Source organism: Mustela putorius, unplaced genomic scaffold, assembly GCF_011764305.1.
Source record: "Mustela putorius furo isolate JIRA1106 unplaced genomic scaffold, ASM1176430v1.1 tig00000224_pilon_pilon_pilon, whole genome shotgun sequence".
Lineage (NCBI taxonomy): Eukaryota > Metazoa > Chordata > Mammalia > Carnivora > Mustelidae > Mustela > Mustela putorius.
The window spans coordinates 17,085,826-17,106,481 of record NW_025421321.1 but is presented as its reverse complement, the minus strand read 5'-3'; the positions used below and the strand labels follow the sequence as shown (position 1 = coordinate 17,106,481).

The window sequence follows — 20,656 nt, the reverse complement described above, 5'->3', positions numbered from 1 at the left end:
TGACAAATAAATAAATAAAATCTTAAAAAAAAAAAAAAAAAACCTGATCTTGGCAGCTGCATGTTGGAGATTAATATTAAAGTGTAAGGAACTGTGAACAGCTTCATATATTACCCTGATCATGGCAGTGACCCAGCCCAGGAAAGGAGAAGCCAAGTTGAGCGGTACTTTGAACTTCAACAGCCACCTTTTTTTTTATAATTTTTTTTTTAAGATTTTATTTATTTATTTGACCGACAGAGATCACAAGGAGGCAGAGAAGCAGGAAGAGAGAGAGGGAGGAAAGCAGGCTCCCTGCTGAGCAGAGAGCCCGATATGGGGCTCGATCCCAGGACTCTGAGATCATGACCTGAGCCGAAGGCAGAGGCTTAACCCACTGAGCCACCCAGGCGCCCCTCAACAGCCACCTTTGAGCAGACAGGAAATGCAGGGGAGTGGAGGGGCCCATCTGTCCTGTTCCCTCCCCATCCAAGGCCATGCCTTGCACCTGCCCCGTTCCCAAGGCCTGTTTGCAACTGCCATCCCCAGGTGGTCACTGTTCTTCTCTGGAAGCCCTTTGAATGGCAGTCCTGTAGGAGTCAAATATTAACTGCTGCCAGGTGTTTCCTCAGGCCACCTCCCGCTGTGTGGGCTAACCCATCCTAATGAAAGGGACTGGAGTGTCTTCTTTCAGTGGGAGACCAGACAGCCTCTGATGGAGGGTGGGAGAGAAGTTTAAGAGGACCAGCGCCCCCCGACCTCGGCCCATGCTGGAATCCGCTGGGAAACTTCTCTTCCTATGAGTAAGTACAGTGATTGTTTTCTTAATAGTACACATCTGTAGCTGGAAAGAGCACAAGGAAAAGAAGCTCTAATAGCAATTTGCTTTGTGGGGATTTCTTCCTCTAGCATGGGTCACTGACCCCGAGCAAAACAACCCTGAGTCTGGAGAAAACACATTTCGGGAAGGGATCTGAATATTACAATTGTATTTATCTAGCTATCTGAGCCATGAAAAAACATTTTAAAATATATTCCACCACACCCACCCCTTCCCCTACAAAGGTAAACTGATTAAATGCAGCTATCAATTGGCTGTGGACAACCTTGTCAAATGGGCCTCACTTAAAAGCAGGAATGGGTAAGGGAGTTGAGTCTGGATACTTTAAGGAGCAGAAGGAGGGTACGAGCCTTTTTTCCTGGATTGCTGGCTCTGCAGAGACTGGGAACAGCTGGCCACTATCTGTCTTGGATTGTCTACAGGTAAGAAAAATCCCCAGTCCAGACTGCTTTCCTCATTCTCTACACACACTTTTCAGACTCACCTGGGCTCTCGGGCTCCCTGCTCAGCAGGGATCCTGCTTCCTCTCTCTCTGTCTGCCTCTCTGCCTACTTGTGATCTCTGTCAAATAAATAAATAAAATATTAAAAAAAAAAAAAAAAAGACTAACCTGGGCTGTCAAGTGCAGGATGGGAAGGTAGGTGAGGCCTCAGAGGTCTCCTAGCCTCTCCAGTCCCTCAGGACTTTCCTCTCTGCTATCAAAACCATGTGAGAAACAACTACAAACATACTAGAAAGATGTCAGAAACTCAGCCACCCAGCAGCCTTGCAATGGCTAACAGCTGTCAAGAGCACTTTGACAAACTCAAAACCACACATAGCCTTCAGCTAAAAAAAAAAATTGTACTCTGTATGTATTCTCAGGTAGGAAGGTCTAGAAGAGCCTAATGAAGCCTCCTCATGCCCCCCAAAGAGACAACTCCCTGACTGAAGCTAGGGACTGTCTTCTTTTTAATTTGTACAACATCCCACCCACTGTGCCTTTTGAAGCATGCTTTCCTGTTAGATACAGGGACCACTAGGACCTTCTGCTGTGTCTTAGTGGATAGCACAGATGTGGAAGAGACACAGGCTTTGGAATCAGATTTATTTCTGTTTGTGTCCCAGATCTGCAAACCTGGGCAAGTTCATTCTTTCTGTGCATCAGTTTCCTCATATGTAAAATGTGATAATGATGGTAACTACCTCTTTTGGGGGGTGTGTGTGTGTGTGTGTGTGTGTGTGTGTGTAGGGCTGCCCCAACACCTACAACAGGTAACGCTCTGACACCAGCTGGGTGTCCTACAGTTCAACGCGATCGTGACACAGTGCCCCCGGAGAGAGCCTCGGGTCCCACAGGTTAAGGGTGCAGTCCTACGAGACTTCCCACCCGCACCCGAGTGCCAGTTCCAAATCTGGGTTGTTACCTTTTCTTCTGACCCACTGGCTCTAAATCAAAGGTTCCCATGACCTCCTCCTCGTGTTCGATTATTTTGCTAGAGCAGTTCACAGAACTCAGGAACATTTTCCTCACTTGATCACTGGTTTATTATAAAAGGAACAGGCATGTGGAAGAGATGCTGAGGACGAGGGATGGGGAGAGGGCAGGGAAAGGACAGAGCTGCCCTGCCCTCCGGTGCAGCCTCTCCTGCAGCCTCCAATGTTCACCAAACTAACTGAAAGCTCTCTAAACCCGGTCCATTAGGATTTTATGAAGGCTTCACTGCATAAACACGACTGATTCACGGAGGTGGCCACACCACCTCCAACCCTCTTGGCCCCGCCCCCCTCCGGAAGTCAGGAGAGAGGTCCACCCCTCTAATCTGATTGGGCCTCCGGCCCTTGGGTTTGGCCTGGAATTCACCTCATTAACATAACAAAAGGCCCGTATGGCTCTCCTCCAGGAAAGTTCTGAGGATTTGGGTAACTGTTAGAGGTGGGGACACAGACCACATGTCTATTTCATATAAATCACCATATCACGTGACCTCACTGGGTTAGTGAGGATTAAATGAATGAGTGCTCAACCATAGCACACCGTAAAAGCATTCAGTAGTATTGGGGTGAGCTGTGTGAGCCTCAGTTACCCCATCTACAGCATGGACCTATTATTATAAGGATTCAACGAGATCCTGAATGTCAAGTACCTGGCTCAATGAACGTTTATTCCTTTTGTACTATGTTAGGGAAAGCTGGTAATTCTGTAACACCTCATCTGGCAGGAACATTCATTGACACCGATGTCCTTACCCCGCTCAACAGCCCAATAGTCAGAATGAGTATCACCAAAGTCACACTCTGAGGACTGGTTTCTTGGTAGTGACACTTTCACTTTCCAGACACAAACTTCTTTTGAACACTGAGGGTGAGTCAGACACAAAGCCGCCACATTCCGAGCTTTATCTCATTTAATCCTTAAAACAACACTATGAGGTAGATATTATCGACCCTGTTTTGCAGATAAGGAAACTGGGGCATGGGGAAGGTAAAGAACTTGCCCACAATCACACCATCAGTCCTTAAACCCAGGCCTTTCTGACTACTGAGCGGGGCCTTAAAGCTCTGTGGTTTCCAGAAGCAGAGCTGATGGCTAAGCAGCTGATGCCACAGAACGTGTCACTGGCAGGCATGAGGATGAAATGCCAACTGAATATTACCCCCACCTTAAAAGACCACCAGAGACGTGAGTCAAAGCCAATCAGCAAGGGTCCTTTATTGCAGGTTCGAACCTGGACCTCTGCGTCGCTCCTTGCCGATAATGCCGAGAGGTCCAGAGCTGGGTCGGTGTGGGATTTTTATAGACGGGTACAAACAAGTTTCGGGTAGGGCTGTGCTAATTGGTCCACAGTTTTAACAGGTATACCTGGCGCCAGTGGATTGGGCCAGGGGGACCCGAGTACACAAGCAGGGGTCCGCACGAAAGCAGACAAAGGGTCCGCGTGTGAGCAGACAAAGGATCCGGGCGAAAGCTGACAAAGCAATCTTACAGAAGCAGACCGGTTAGCCCGCGCATGCGCGAAAAAGCAAGCGTTCGTACAGAAGCGAAACTAGCTGGTTAGAAACGCACTTCTAGCTGGGGGAGGGGGGGTGTTTTGTTTTGTTTTGTTTTGTTTTTGGTCTCTCAAGGACAGGAGGACGAGAAGAGAGCATAGTCATCGGGGCAGGAGTAGGAGTTTAATATCTTGGTTCCTCCCCACCTGTGTAGCGCAGTCCACCCTCCCCATCATTGCTCAGGGGTCTCTTCCTGTTCTCTGAATATTGACAACCTGTTGTTTTTTTAATGGCCTTACTGAGATATACTTCACATACTATAGAATTTTCCCATTTAAGTGTACAATGCAATGGCTTTTTTAGTATATCCACAGAGCTGTGAATCATTAGAACATCATCATCTCCAAAAGAAACCTGTGCCCCTGAGCCACTATGCCCCAATACCTCCCTCCCCCACTCACTCCCTCTAGGCTTTAGGCAAATACCCATCTACTTTCTTTATTTGCAGATTTGCCTCTTCAGAGCATTTCATCTGAATGGAGTCACACACTATGTGGTCCTTCGTGGCTGGCTTCTTTCCCAAAAATCTAGTTTTAAAGTAAATAAAAAATGGTTAAAGTTCAATATACGGTACTTGGCACAAAGCAAAGATGTTCAGGAAATACTTACTGAATTGAAATTGATCATAAATGATTGCCCTGTGTCATATAGAAAAAGCTACATTATACTCATCCTTTAAAAAACAGTGAATGATAGCTTTTTAAAAATTTTCCACCAAAAATAGATAAAAACCTAAAATCTATGCTTAAAGGTATCTCAGTCACTGGAAACTTGGCTTTCTGGAGGGACTTGCTCTTGCACACTCCAGAAGGTGGAAGTTTTACAACACTATGGATTCACCCCATTTTTTGTTTGCTTATTCTGTTCTTTATTGTGCCTGATGCTATCAAACCCCATTCCATATATCTATGAGTTTTGATTTCCAAGTCTTTGTCTCTCACCTTAGAGAGTTAATGTGACAGTAGGTTCTAACCCCATACTGGGTCATCTCTTTGATTGATTTATTCATATGCGTCACCTTGTACCATTGCCAGTGAAAATTTAGGATATACTGGTCCAAGACCAGCCTTTGAAAACACTATGTGTTTTCTAATACCAACACTTTGACCATATTTTTCTGCTTGTTGAGTGGTTTATGTGGGAGGAGTTTAAACCCCTTGCTGAAGTTAACATACATCATGTAAACGATAACATTTGATTTACCAAACTTAGAACCAGTAGAGTTTTACCGGTCTGGTAGGATTTGTTATTCCCAAAGCCAGTGAAGAGCATTTTGTGTTTAGTCCTGGGGTGGGTTAAGTAGTATGGGATCCATAAATATTTGGAAAAGTTAGGGCCAAGTCTCCAAAGAGAAGCATGGAGGGATCTGTGCCCAGCCAGAACGTGGCTGCTGAGACTCGGGGTCTGGAGGCCAGAGTGAGGGTGTTTCAGAGCACCCAAACTCCTCCACTGGGGTCCCCCAAAGAACACTTGTTGGGAGTTGGCCAGCCCCCTTCCTGCCCAAGCTCTGTGTAAACCCCTAGTCGGCCTGCTCTAGCTCCTGAGCCCAAAGCCAGGGGATCCATAATTATTAGGATTAGGTATTTTCTTTTGTGACAACTCTGAGCATCATTTTCTTTTTTCTTTTTAATTGAAGTATAGTTGGCATACAGTATTAGTTTCAGGTGTACATCATAATGATTCGACAATTATGTAGGAAATGAACAGCACAATCTAAGTGTAGTTACCATCAGTCGCTGCACCAAGTTATTACAATATTATTGACTATATTCCCTATGCTGTACTTTTCATCCCTATGACTTGCTTATTTCATAATTGGAAGCTGGTACCTTTTATCCCCTTCACCTGTTTCACCACCCCCTCCACCTGAGAATGATTTTTATCAGTTTCTTATTTAGTTACCTTGCTAATTCTCCTAAAGTTATCAAAATCCATGGCAATTGTTAGGCACTCTAAATCACCAGGACTTGTGTTTTGTGCGTATCTCTAGTTTAAATAAATATAAATTAATTCTTTGCTTCCATATCATCTCCAAACTCCTAATACTACTGTTGAATCTTCACACAACCTAGAGCCTACTGTTGGCCATAGCAGCTGCTGGCTTAGGCCAAGCTTAGGGTGTGACACTGCCTCCTGGGTGTTCCCCACATTGGTCAGGGACATCCTCCTGACAGTTTCAGGTACCCGCATAACTATCCTCCTAGACTGCACCAGAGAAGCCTGGCCTTTTCTGGAAAGTTCTGTGATTTGTCTCCAGTAAGCTGTTGCTATGGCCGCAGCAGGGCATCCAGCTTCCCCAGGAGCATCACAGACCCAGACCCTCCTTCTTGCAGCTTTTTCCCTTCCGTGGTCCCTCTCCTCCAGCCCCTTGCCAGTGTCTCCCAGCCCCCACTTTGGCTTACTGTTTCTCGTGCCATTCTGTTCCTAGCTGCTCCTAACTGGCAGGCAGCCAGAAGCCTCGTTCACCAAGTGCGGAAGTCAAGTCTAGTGCAAGTTCCCTTTAAAACTTGGGGCTGACCCAGCATCTTCCCAATTGTATGGACCTTCCTCAGTCTTAGTACTTGATTGTGTTTGATCTACAGAACTAAATGTTTCCCGTTTTCCATGCCCAGGCCAGTCTCTTCGGAAATCATCTGGCTCACTCCCAAATTTCTGCAGCTCTGCATCCCCATTACAAATTGTGGAAAATCACATAGAGAGCCTCATAGAAAGATAAATAGATCCCCCATATGTAGCTATAATCCATCAGTTCTCAATCTAATACTTTCAAAATGTAGTTGATCATTCAGTTCTGAGACCAGATGGTACAAAAATTATCATTCATCAATTGTTAAAATCTTTCAGAAGGGTGATTTAGTAATGTGTCAGGACCACTTAAAAACCCTTAGAATTACTCATTCCACTCCTAGAAATTTATCCTAAAGACATCAACAGATGTGCACCAAAATTTGTGTGCAAGATTACCATGTAGAATTTCTATTTTGAGAAAACTTGGAAATGGTCTAAGTGTTCCAAAATAGGACTAAGTAAAATATGGTACATCAATATAGTGAAATATTATATAACCATTAAGTTATGTTTTTGAACAATATTTTTAAAATAAGAGAAATTCCAAAACTTCTTAAGAAATTTTAAAAAATAAGAGTACACATAAAGTGAAAATGGGCTATAATATAATATAATAATATTTATTTATATAAATTTATAAATTTATATAAATTTATAAATTTATATAAATTTATAAATTTATATAAATTTATAAATTTATATAAATATGTAATATTTATATAATAATATTATCCCAGTTTTGCAAAAGGAAGGAAAAATGTTTCCATGCACCCATGCTTAGGACAAACACAAAAGCATTAACAGTCTTTATCTCTGGGTGGTAGAATTGCTCGCAACTCAAAAAATATATTTTGCCATATTTTCCAAATCTTCTGCAACAAATGTACTATTTTCCTAATCAGAGAGATTATTGTTATTTGTTAAAAAGAAATTAGGACACAAAAAAAGCAAAAACAAAACATTAAAGGTCTTTGCCTGATGTTTTTCTTGACTATTTTACCCCATCCTTTCTTACTAATGTAGATAAAAAGGGGTACTAACATTTATCCTGCTGAGAAACTAATTTCATCCTGCGCCTCTGGAAGGGACATAATTTTCCCATTTGAAATTTTTCCCATCTTAAATTTAAACAAAGTCACAAAGAAAAGTGTGGAGAAACCAAGAGGTGAACACAGGTCCATCAGCTCCAAAGGTGTGTCTGCTGTCCCTCATCCCAGGGGGGCCCAGAAGAAACTGACAAGAGGCCAAATGTGAATTTCAGGCAAGGCTTTATCCAGGCTTATGTTCTGCACAAGGGAGACAGCACAGAGGAGAGGGTCCTCAGACTGACTCCCAAGGAGAGGTCAGGGAGAGTTTTTAAAGACCCCAGGTGGGGCAAGGATGACATCTAAGCAAGTAGAGGCGGGGATTTATTATTAGCACCTGTGCAATTAAAGGTCATGCTTCTTGTGCCCCATGTCTAATTAACATGGTAAATCTCCACCCCGGGGGTGTTTTTTATTATAATGAGGGGGAAAGTCGGTGAAAGGTCATCCCTGGGGTCCACCTCGGCGCTGACTGGTTTGGTCTTGTCTTCACCCCAAAGTCCAGTCTTGGGAGTAGGCATCCTCCTTCCAGTAAGCATCCTCTCTCCGCATTCCTGCAAGATGGCACACTGAAGAGGTATGGAGTTTGAGCTTTACTTTTTCTTCCTTATGGAGGCAGCCAAGGAAGGCTGGGTTTTGTGGGCAGTGTTGAGGCGATCTGAGTCCAGTCCCTGCTCTGTCTCTTTCCCCTCTGAGAGATTTTACTATCCTTATTCCTAAGGAAAAGGGGCCAAAGTTCTCATCTTCTGAAGCTGCTTCTTGCTGAGCTGGGCCTGCATCCCCGTCCTACCCTAGAGGCATAAAAATCTCTCCCTGGCTGCTCTGATGATTTATAAGGACTCGGATCCTCCCATCCTGATAGAGGTTGGAATCCTTGCATCACCATTAGCTTAACTTGGAAATGCTGAGGCCAAGAAGACACCAAGATTACCAAGACATGAAAAAGAGCCCCAAGAATAACAGCAAAAAAAAAGGCCAAGAGCCCAAAGAAAGGCAAGAAACAAGTAGCATTTTGTGGGTACCGTTCATGGAGTCCCAGGTGGTCTGAGTGATGACTTTGTTAAAATTATGTAGCCATATAGCCTTTTGGGGTGTTCCATTGTTCCACCTGTCCAGAACAAACAGATGTATTTGTAATAGCACATATTCTTCTTTGTTTAGCTAGGACATAATCCAAGGCAAATCAGTGGTCTAAGACCATTGAAGCCAGAGAATCCAATGATTTTTGTTATGAGTTTAAAATCTTGTCCCATTTCAGCCACCACCATAGATAATGTGACCATGATATTTTGTGTGACAGCATTGTTGTGAATTATTTCCCCGGCTAGACCTCTCAAGGAAACAAACCAACCAAGCGGACTGTTTTGGCAATCAGCAGACCCATCACTGGTCTGGACCTTGGAGATAGCAGACTCACACAATAGTCGGGGAGTCTGTCCTGTTGTCCAGCTGTTTAAATAATCATATGTCCACAGAAGACTTTTATTATCCCCACCAAGTCACAGCACGAAGATAGTGTAAACATGGGCCATTGTGGCCATTTTTCTCTGAAATTTACCTCAAGTTGTCCAGTGGCATCAGTTTGCAGGGCTTGAGGGTAAAAGACAGTTTTAGTTCTAGTTCTGAACGATCCCAAGTCAAGAAAATTAAAGAAAATTGGAGGCTGTAGTTTGGTGAGTCATAGCCAGATACTCGAGGATGTTGTTCCAAAACAATTTAGGATCCAGCCCAGTTTTATAGGCAAACAATAAACATTTAAAGACAATCAGAACCATAATCTAATGTTCATAAAGGTGTGTTATTGAAACATAATCTTGCTCTGTAACGCTACCCTCACTTTTGTCAAAGAGAATCAAATTAAGACTCATTTGTTTGTAAAGGAAGAGTCTTTTTTTTTTTTTTTTGGATGATTTTTATTTATTTGAGAGAGAGAGCATGAATGGGGTAGGGAGAAGAAGACTCCCTGCTGAGCAGGGATCCCCATGTGGGACTCCATCCTGGGACTCCAGGATCATGACCTGAGCCGCCCAGGTAATCCCCAAAATGTATAGTTTTAACAAACTTGGCCTACTTATTTATGTAAGCACAGCTAGAATAGTGACTGACCATATAGGTTTTTGTTTGTATGTTTGGTTGTTTTTTTTAAGGGGGATGGGCAGAGGGAGAGAGAGAGAGAGGATTTTTTTTTTTTTAAAGATTTATTTATTTATTTGACAGGCAGAGATCACAAGTAGGCAGAGAGGCAGCCAGAGGAGGCGGGAAGCAGGCTCCCCACTGAGCAGAGAGCCGGATGTGGGGCTCGATCCCAGGACCCTGGGATCATGAGCTGAGCGGAAGGCAGAGGCTTTAACCCACTGAGCCACCCAGGTGCCCCAGAGAGTGAGGATCTTAAAGAAGCTCCACACCCAGCATGGAGCCCAGTGTGGGGCTCAATCTCAGGACCCAGAGATCATGACCTGAGCTGAAATCAAGAGTCAGGTGTATAACCCACTGTGTCACCCAGGCACCCCTTGTTTGTTTGTTTTTAAATCTGATTCGCTGGAACTTTTTATAAGGTGTTTTAGATCGAACTTTTAACAGCCTCTGAAGGCTAGATGCCAAGGCAAAAATTGCCTTCAGATTTGCCTGCAATACCTGTAGATTTGGGTATATTCCTCTTCTCAAGATCCCCAAAATATCCTAAGGTTTCCTGCACCTGCCAGGAAGTGACATTCTTTACTCCTGGAAACTCTGTAAGCAAGGTATCAGGCCAACATTTCGAGGGGTCTCTATTGACTCCATAAAGTCAACCTTAATTCCTTAAACCTGTCTGGTCCTATCTATGTTATGTATGTCTCTCTCAAATTTTACATTCTCATCAAAGCCTTGGGAAAATAACCCATGTTTCCAGTGGTGTCCTGTTACAAGGAGAGCTGGTTCTTGTTGAACTTCATGCAAGCAATTATAACTACCATGAAAGAAAGAATACTCCCTGAGAGCTTCTACATTCTGGAGGGTTCAGGTAGGGAGAAAAGATAAATGCTTCAATCTGTTCACAAAGGAATATTTTAATGTATTTCTGCAAGTCATAGATATCTCAAGAGAAAAAGTTTTCTTAAATCTAGAAGAGCAAACATTAAAGAACCAGCAATGTTTTACACAAGAGTCATAAAAACTATAGTCCTTTCTTCATTTAGTTAACCCCACGTTATTAATTCTTATTCTGTTTGAATGTAGTTTTCCCCTTTGTTCTGGAGATTCTTACCCAGTTTAGTTTTATGATCTTAAAGATAACAGAAATCTGTATCTCCTTGAAAATGAAACACATTTTCAAGAGCATCAGAGCAATAATTATAAATTACAAAAGACTCGAATATGGACAGGTTAAAAATCTGATAAGAGGGGCGCCTGGGTGGCTCAGTGGGTTAAAGCCTCTGCTTTCAGCTCAGGTAATGATCCCAGGGTCCTGGGATCGAGCCCCACATCCGGCTCTCTGCTCAGCGGGGAGCCTGCTTCCTCCTCTCTCACTCTCTGCCTGCCTCTCTGCCTACTTGTGATCTCTGTCTGTCAAATAAATAAATAAAATCTTTTTTTAAAAATCTGATAAGAGCTCATTATAACGCAGTTGACAAGGAAATCTAGTTATTTCTGCAACACACATTTGAATAATTAGAATTATACTTGATGACATTATAAAAGGACATATTAAAACTTTAAGAATTTAATATACTTTCTGGAACAGATAGTCTAATTAGTCAAAAAGGACTTTATTTAGAATTTGAGTCTTGGGAAGTTTGTTTAAAAAAAAAAAAACAGTTTTAAGGCAAATGCCTAAATAGGATCACAGATCATTATAAAACTCAGATTTTATCTATTTAACCAAGGTGGCAATAAAAGATTCTAAAGGCAAATACATTCCCTTTTTTTGGCTGAGTAATATCACATTGTATATATATATACCACATCTTCTTCATCCATTCATCAGCCAATGGATGCTTCAGCTATTTCCATAGTTTGGCTACTGTAGATAATGCTGCCATAAGCATTGGGGTGCATGAATCTCTTTGAATTAGTATTTTTGTATTCTCTGGGTGAATACCTAGTAATGTAATTGCTAGATGTTACTTAGTAGTTAGCAAAACTTAGCTCTTGAAATTGAGGATTTAACCTTATTGAGTAACCAAAGACCTGATAAAGACAAAACGTAGAAGCTTTGTTTTTCCAGACAGATAAAGAAAATCTTTGTTTACAATTTCTAACAAAGAGTAGAACAAAAAGCTAAGAAAACTTCGGTTTTTGTTTTGTTTGGTTTGGTTTTTAACAGAGAAAAGCCAAATTTCAATCTTATACCAGGGTACTTTTAAAATTTATTTTTATTTTTTTAAAAGATTTTATTTAGGGGCACCTGGATGACTCAGTGGGTTAAAGCCTCTGCCTTCAGCTCAGGTCATGATCCCAGGGTCCTGGGATTGAGCCCCTCAGCAGGGAGCCTGCCTCCCTGTCTCTCTCTGCCTGCCTCTCTGCCTACTTGTGATCTCTGTCTGTCAAATAAATGAATTTTTAAAAATCTAAAAAAAGAAAAAGATTTATTTATGAGAGAGAGAGCACGAAGAGGGGAAGGAGCAGAGGAAGAAGAAGACTCTCCACTGAGTGGGGAGCCTAACCTGGGGCTCAATCCCAGGACCTTGAGATCATGACCTGAGCTGAAATCAAGGGTCAGATGCTTAACTGACTGAGCCACCCAGGCACTCCCACTAGGGTGCTTCTAAAACTCATTGTCTCAGTCTTTGTCCTTATACCATGCATAAAGTTCTTTTCTAAAGATTCTCTTTTCACAAGTTTTCCAAATTTTTCTTCTTTTTTTAATTTAGATTTTGTCCTAAGCCTTCTCACTCTAAATAACCAGTCTTTATTTTAGGACAAAATTATTTTCTCTTCCCTCAACAGAAATATATTTTCATTTCTCATACCTTTCTTATTAAAAACATATCTCACTTTCTTGCATGCAAAGTTGTTTTCCTTATCATTTCTGCTACTATCAATTACATTTATCAGAATTTTAATTCTTAGAAACCTCAGTTTCTAGTAAAAACTGAGCAGTAAGCTATTGTTACATCAGAATTCTTTAGATGGGAAATTTATGCATACTGTTCATAATTTTTAGAAATGTGGGGTTTTTTATAGTACAACTTTCAATAAAGCATAAGACATGCTTACTAGCTGACCTAAATTTATCTTTAGTTTCTCTATAATAAGCCAAAAAAAAAGGAAAAAGCAAAAAAAAAAAAAGCCTAAGTAGATAAAGCTATGTTCAGTAATCAATGCTCTAGCAATCTGTCTTATTTGGAAAAGACTTAGATATCTAAAGAGCTTAACCCAGTTTATTATTTAACTCAGCAAAACTTCAGAGTTTTAGGTTACCAAAGATCATGAAAACCATACACCCTTTTGCTTCTTCAACCTACTTGTTCTTAACAATTACCTATGAAAACTTGGAGAGACAGACAAAAATGAACCATCATGGAAAATCTTCTTCTTGTTGACAAATTGCAAAGAGATAACAGAAGCTTATTTGACCTTTTGTAAACCTTGGTAGATTACAAGTGTTATGTTTAATGCTGATAACTCTTAAGCCATGCCTCTTCCAATTAAGGCACAAAACTTAAATTAGTTTTAATACCAAATGTGTCCACACAAGCCTGTGTCTACTGAAAAGTCATCAGTTTTTTCCCCACTGGGAACTCCTGGGAGATCTGGTGCTGGGGAATCTGAAGTGGGCGGCGTAAGTCCAGGGGAGCCCTCTGGACCCATTCATATTGATCTGAGAAGTGCTTTAGTTTGAACCTCATAAGGAAGTGGCCCAACAGCTTGGGGTGTTTTTTGCTCCTTGATAGTGAGGGTGGGAGGAACAAGAGCCACGATGCTGGGGACATCAGGGATGATGGTCTAGGAGCCAGCTACCTAATGCATGCTGGTGGTGGTGCAGAAACAGGGTGGGGGGAGGTGCAGAGGTGGGGTGCCTCTGGCAAGGCCAGAGGCAGATTTAAAGTCTGTACTAACATTCCTTATTCTCTGTCTCTTATCTCTCCCTCCTGCCAAACAGGATTTTCCTCTGCACCATTTATTTAAAATATGTCCTAATGGACGTTTTTTTAGTGGTGATGGTTGGGGAAAAGGAGTACTCCCCATCTTCCTAGACAAAAGTTCAGAAAGAACAATAAATGAAGCACAGAGTACCCCTGTTAGCATGTGTTCCTCCCCAAAAGTTGAAGCTTCACCTACTAAACCAAATGGATAAGCTAAGAGAATCAAACTCAAACTCCCTATTTGAAGGCAACTAAACGGGAGCAAGGAATGCAAGAGAGCCAGTTAGTAGCCATCTTTTCTCTTAGCTTAACATATTCATAGGCCAGGCAGTGTTAAAATGAAACAATCATTTCCTTTTGGATACAGGACCGTAACTGTAAGTATGCCTATCAGACACAATTCACCCCAGCCGGCTCCGAGATGAGATGGAATGAAGTTCTCCTATCCTTATACAGATTCCAGAAACAGACACATGTGGTACCTCTCAGCCAGACAGATTCCCCTCCTTCAAGAGAGACTGGTACAGAGTCACTTCTGAGTAAGTTCTCTTTGGAGCTGAATGACATAGTCACTCATACTTCTAGCCAGAACATTTACTCAAGCCTTGTATCCATAACATCAATTAGTATAATGCCAAATGAAAACAACCCATCTGGTTTAGCACCTCTAGGTTCTTCCCACCCTCAGAACATGACCGGTAACCCACAACAGCTTGAATTAAAGTCAGGACCATCACCTCAAATTGAGTAGATCCAGGTATCAGGAGAACTCATCCCTACATTGCTGGGGTGCTAAGAAGCTAGAGGGGCACAAATGGTTTGTGTTGGCACCAAATGCTAAGTTTGAGAGGACTCCCAGGTGTTCTCAGGAGAGTTGCTCTGTTATCCTGCTGACTATGCTAAGAAATGTTGATGCAAAATGAACATTTTTTTTTTAATTTTAAGGAAAAAAGTTCCATTCCAGCCAAAGTTAGGACAGCTGCTTGGGATACACGGTCTTCACAAAGAAGAAAGTGCTCTGGGGAAGGAACATTTGGTGCAGGGTTAACATAAAAAGTTACAAATCATTAGCTAAAGGACATTTCAGAAAGTTGCAGATCTTATCTTAATGTATCTTAATGTTCTAGTCTCGTGCAAGGCTGTATGGCTTCAGCCTCATGAGAACTTGGGGAGGTATTACTCTTTATGTTAATGTTCCATTTGGGGTTTTTTTTTTTTTTAAGATTTTATTTATTTGACAGAGAGATCACAAGTAGGCAGAGCTGCAGGCAAAGAGCATGGGGGAAGCAGGCTCCCTGCTGAGCAGAGAGCCCAATGGGGGCTCGATCCCAGGACCCTGAGATCATGACCTGAGCCAAAGGCAGAGGTTCAACCCACTGAGCCACCCAGGTGCCCCATTTTGGTTATTATTATTATTTTTAATAACATGCAGATGTACAACATGTGCTGGGGTCAGAAATAGAACCCATGCTCTAAGGATTTGTCCAGTAATTTTGACCTTGGTAAATGTTAAAGTATAGCTTCCCTGGGAGCCCAGGTACTATTTAGGGGGTCTTCACAGAGACAACAGCGAGATCTAACCGGGTGATTAGCCTGACTAGAGAGGACACAGGGCAGTCCACACTTCTCTCCACAGATGGGAACAGAAGTTGGAGAAGTACCCAGCATTTCAAAGAGGGTAACAAAACACGGAATCTCCAGGTTGGAAGTGGGCAGTGGGCAAAGTGGAAGGAGCTGCAAGGGGGAAAAGGAAAAAAGACAAAGAAAGAAATACCTTTCAACCCATCCCACACAGAGGTCTACTTAGGCAAAGGAACCCAACAGTGGCCAGTGGAGGGAGGCACTCTGTCCACTGCCCACCGGGGTGACCAGGCCCAGGGAGCCAGCCTCAACTCGCCTTCCCTCAAGTTGAATACTTCCAGGAAGTTGAATACTTCTAGCAAGTATTCAGACAATGCAGAGTAGAGAAAGAAAGAGTTTCCTGTGACTATCAGATTTCCAGGCACTACATGATATGAGGGTTACACATCCACTGGTCCCACGAGTCTGGCATTGGGGAAAGCTTGTGGAATCACTGGTCTGTGGGTACACGGTGGCCGCTTCCACCTCCACTGGCCAGTTATGGCACTGGGAACCTGTCCTTCCAGCCTGAGCACAGTAAAGTGGTGGCTGTCTTATAGCCAGCCCACAGTATGAGAAGGAGGGAAAAGAGCATGGAAAAGCAGAGGGAGGTTAGGGGTTCAGGAAGGAAGGAAATTGGGAAAAAAGGGAAAATATTGCCTGAATGAGAGTAGTGGGAACCCCGTGACACAGGAGGTAGCCTTATGTCCCGCAATGACACAGAAACAAATGTTCTGAGATGGCTAGTCAGCTGCCAAGAGGTTTCCTCAGGCTGCCCCCATGGGTCCTATGCTCCCTCCTGGATGGGAGAAAAAGAACTGCTGGTGTCCTAGCAGTGTCCCCCAGAGATGATACCAAACAGGACCCTTGGGCTCCCTATACAATAGAAACTGACAAGAGGCCAAGTGTGAATTTCAGGCAAGGCTTTATCCAGGCTTATGTTCTGCACAAGGGAGACAGCACAGAGGAGAGGGTCCTCAGACTGACTCCCAAGGAGAGGTCAGGGAGAGTTTTTAAAGACCCCAGGTGGGGCAAGGATGACATCTAAGCAAGTAGAGGCGGGGATTTATTATTAGCACCTGTGCAATTAAAGGTCATGCTTCTTGTGCCCCATGTCTAATTAACATGGTAAATCTCCACCCCGGGGTTTTTTTTTAGTATTGTAATGAGGGGGAAAGTCGGTGAAAGGTCATCCCTAGGGTCCACCTCGGCGCTGACTGGTTTGGTCTTGTCTTCACCCCAAAGTCCAGTCTTGGGAGTAGGCATCCTCCTTCCAGTAAGCATCCTCTCTCCGCATTCCTGCAAGACGGCACACTGAAGAGGAATGGAGTTTGAGCTTTTCCTATTTTTCCTTATGGCAGCAGCCAAAGAATACTGGCTTTTGCCTTCAGGGTTGAGGGGATCCAGTTTCTGCTCCGTCCCATCCCTATTTCTGATATTTTTAACTTGTATCTTATTCTATACTGGAGCTTTCTATTATCAGAATAAACTTCCCCTTTGATAACAAAAATATTCTCCTTTATATAAAATTCTCATTCTACCTAACTTTCTTTAACTAAGATTTACCTTAAGAGTGTTAGTTCTTTGAATAATTATATTAAAAAGGCAACCTGATTCCTAGAAACATATGAACCACCAAAACTGAAACAGAATCAATAACCAGCAAAGAAACTGAGTCAGTAATTAAAAATTTCCCAACAAACAAAAGTCCAGGGTCAGATGGAATTAACCAAACATTTAAAGAAGAGGTAATACCTATTCTTCTCAAACTATTCCAAAAAGTAGAAAAGGATGGAAGACTTCCAAATTCATTCTCTGAAGCCAACATTACCCTGATACCAAAGCCAGGTAAAAACTTCGCTAAAAAAGAGGACCGGTCAATAGCCTTGATGAACGTGGATGCAAAAATTCTCGATCAAATACTAGCAAACCAAATTCAACAATACATTAAAAAAAAAAATCATTCACCACAAGCAAGTGGGATTTATTCCTGGGTTATAAGGGTGGTTTAATATTTGCTAATCAGTCGATGTGATACACCACATTAGTAAAAGGATAAGAACCATCTGATCATTTCAATAGATGCAGAAAAAACATTTGACAAAGTACAGCATCTTTTCATGATAAAAGCCCTCAAAAAGTAGGGTTAGAAGGAGTATACTGCAACATAATAAAGGCCATATAGGAAAAACCCACAGCTAATATCATCCTCAATGGGGAAACTGCAAGCTTTTCCTCTGTGGTCAGGAACAAGAAAGGGATGTCCACTCTCTCCACTGTTGCTTAACACAGAACTGGAAGTCCTAGCCACAGCAATCAGACAGCCAAAAGAAAGAGAGGGAGAGAGAGACAAACCAAGAAACAGACTCCTAACTACAGAGAACGGATGGTTGGTTCCCAGAGGGGAATGTGGTGGTGTGGGGGGTGAAACAGGTGATGGGGATTTGTTGTGGTGTTGTTGTGATGAGCACCAGGTGTTGTATGGCAGTGTTGAATCACTAAATTGTACACCTGAAACTAATATCATGCTGTATGTTAACTAATTGGAATTTAAATAAAAACTATAAAAAATGGTTTAAAAAAAAGACCATCTGATTGGTCTGAATAAAATTGAACAAACGAATGTTCAATAGTTAGATACAGAATTTTTGCATGTGTTTTGTTATTCTGGGACAGTAAAAATTGTAAACAAATATCCGACCTGCAAATCTTAGACAAGTTACAGTTCACTGTGATAAGATTAAGGAAGGTTGTCATCTCCCCAGTTTCTCAAAGAAGATGCTTGTGGCTGTGGGCATTTGAATTTTCCTGTCCAGGTGAAGGCCTGACAGGTTGGGGGAAGTCCCAGGTGTCACCCCAAAGTCCAGATGGTTGTGAAAACTGCCTTTAATGAGCTACATCCCCTAGATTTGAGATACAACTTGTAATTATGTCGCAGAGGGTCATGTTGCCATTTTTCTGCACCCTCAGTTTTCTTATCTTCATGTAACAATGGCCTCTGTGTCCGGCTAATCTGTTATCGTGAAGACCTCGAGGAACTGTGCATTCATGCTTTGTCCAACTGTTACTCTTCACATTTCATGATAAGGAAATGAGGGACCAGAAAAGTTCAGCCATCTGCCCAAGGATCTCAAGTGCACCTACTGTTCACCAGGACAGCACTGTGCCCCTGTCTCGCGCAGAGACAGCAGTCAGGCTGGTCCAAATTGAGATGAGCTCTAAGTGTCAACTCTGTCTTGGGTTCATTGGTAGCTTATATAGATGACATATTTCAGCAATTATTTGGGACACATCGAGTTAAGTAAAATACACTATTCAAACTAATTTCCCCCTTTTATTTTTATCTTTTAAAAATGTGGTTATTAGACAGTCTTCCATTAGGAACATGATCCACATTATATTCCATTTAGACAGGGGTGTCACAGAACCTCTGTCTCTCCACCTGGAAAATGAAGTTAACGGACCACGTGTCAGGTGCCCAAGGAGTGAGTGTTCCATAATTGGTTTTGCTCCTTCCCTACCACATTTTCTCCCCAGAGCACCCAAGTCTCATGACTTGGACATACGCAAATTTCCAGAGGCTTTATAAGAAATATTGTTTTTCTATTTCCACCCACATTCCTCTTTAGCAAGGGCATGTTTTTGTTTATTTTTATTTTTTTAAAGATTTTGTTTATTTATTTATTTATTTATTTGACAGAGAGAGAAAGAGAGAGATCACAAGTAGGCAGAGCAGAAGGCAGAGAGAGAGGAGGAAGCAGCCTCCCTGCTGAGCCGAGAGCCCAATGTGGGGCTCAATCCCAGGACTTCAAGATCATGACCTGAGCCGAAGGCCAAGGCTTAACCCACTGAGCCACCCAGGCACCCAGTAAGGGCATGTTTTTAGTCATGAGTTATTCGATCTCTTATGGTGTACGGTTGGTAAATAACAAGTCAGAAATTTGGAAACTTGGGCCAAGATCCTGAAACGGCCTTGCCTACAGCAGAGGCGTTAGAGAATGTGCTCATTCATAAACTTGCCACGGACGCCTGTGAAAAGATAGACTGACATGTAGGCAGGAAATACACACAAGGTAATTCATGGCCATCGACGCTGACTGGGCATGTATCTGGTGGTGATCTGAATTATTCATGGATTCCCCCTTGGCACTCTTCTGTTGAAGGTTGATGTCAGGGCAGGACCTGCACTCCCTCTCTGACCCCGTGCTGAGCAGCTGGGTATAGAATTCCCCATCCTACAATTGGTTCTCCTCCAAGTGGGCTCAGAAACTAGGAGGTCAGCCACTACAATTAGGCTGCCTGGTCCAACTTCCAGAAGCCGGATGGATTCCTCCAGCACCAACCCTGTACTCCTGAGTGTAGAGCTTGAGATAATTTATGGAATTGAGTTTCAGTGTTCCTCTTTCCACAAGAATTCGTGATGGTCCTCGAAGTGGCCTTTTGTTGAACTTATATAATCATCCTCTAATTTCACGTTTCTGGTGTCCAGCCAAGAATGACAGATTCCTCTGTGATACGCTGTGGCAGTCGCGCAGTTACAGTGCTCAGGAGTGAGGCAGCAGAGAGTGGTACCGTCTGTTCCCAAGTGGAGAATGCCTGGCCGTCCAGACCCCAGCAGTTTGTTGCCTTGTGAGGATGCACATCTGGGGTTGTGATTTTTCATTTTCACAAGAAGTCAGTTACCAGATTTTAATGTGGAAATCTCCTGTTTTTTAAATTTAGGGACTAAATGAACCCTTCTCTTGGTCCAATTTAACCAGGCTGTTTCTAATTTCTGATCTTGTCTGTCGGTATAAATGGGCCCTTTGTGGGAAGGGACACTCCCTCTTATTCTCCCACATTTTTTTTTTTTGCTCTCTCTCCCCCTCACCCCACCAGGCACGTTGCATAGCACTTACAGTAATGTGGTTTCCAGAACTAAACTCTTACTTGCCACCTTAATCAATGTTTTGGAGTCCTTCTTATTTGTTACCCGAGGTTCTCCAGACACAGGGAGAGAGGAGGAAGCACAAACAGGGGTTCTAATGGCTCCTTCCTGGCCACATGCCCTCATCTATAAGACAGTGTGGGCAAATGTTCCTTTCCGTGGTTTATGTATCACATTGCCAAGGCATGCCAAGGGGGCAGAGGCTCAGGAGAGAAGGGAGGAATTCCAGGTCAGGACTCAGAAGGCCTCTCCTTTGATTTAAGGCAGTGCTAGAGCACTAAGAGGCATGTCCGACCCATCACCATTCATCCCACCTGGCTCCCGGCTTCCCACGTGACCACCATCTCTGGGAACTTGCTCCCTTTTCTGGGGTTTATTTCATGATGAAGACCTCCTGCCTCCTAATGCTCTCCTGCATTCTACCAGATACTTTGTCTTTGATGACATGCCCTGGGGTCCCCAAGAAACCTAGGCTTTGTCTGTGTGAGTCACCAAAACCTTAAGTAAAATTCAATTAGGGAACTGGCTCTTTTGAGCCTAA

At 42.8% G+C, this 20,656-nt stretch overlaps 1 protein-coding gene across 1 annotated transcript in view; it reads left to right on the top strand.

Annotated features, from left to right (window-relative positions):
• The first annotated feature begins 655 nt into the window (after positions 1–655).
• The window catches only part of MGAT4A (alpha-1,3-mannosyl-glycoprotein 4-beta-N-acetylglucosaminyltransferase A), a 155,903-nt gene continuing 135,902 nt past the window's right edge, over positions 656–20,656 (top strand). The window contains exon 1 of the mRNA XM_004752879.3: positions 656–782. The gene's annotated coding sequence lies outside the window, so the exon portion shown is untranslated. The remainder of the gene's footprint in view (positions 783–20,656) is intronic.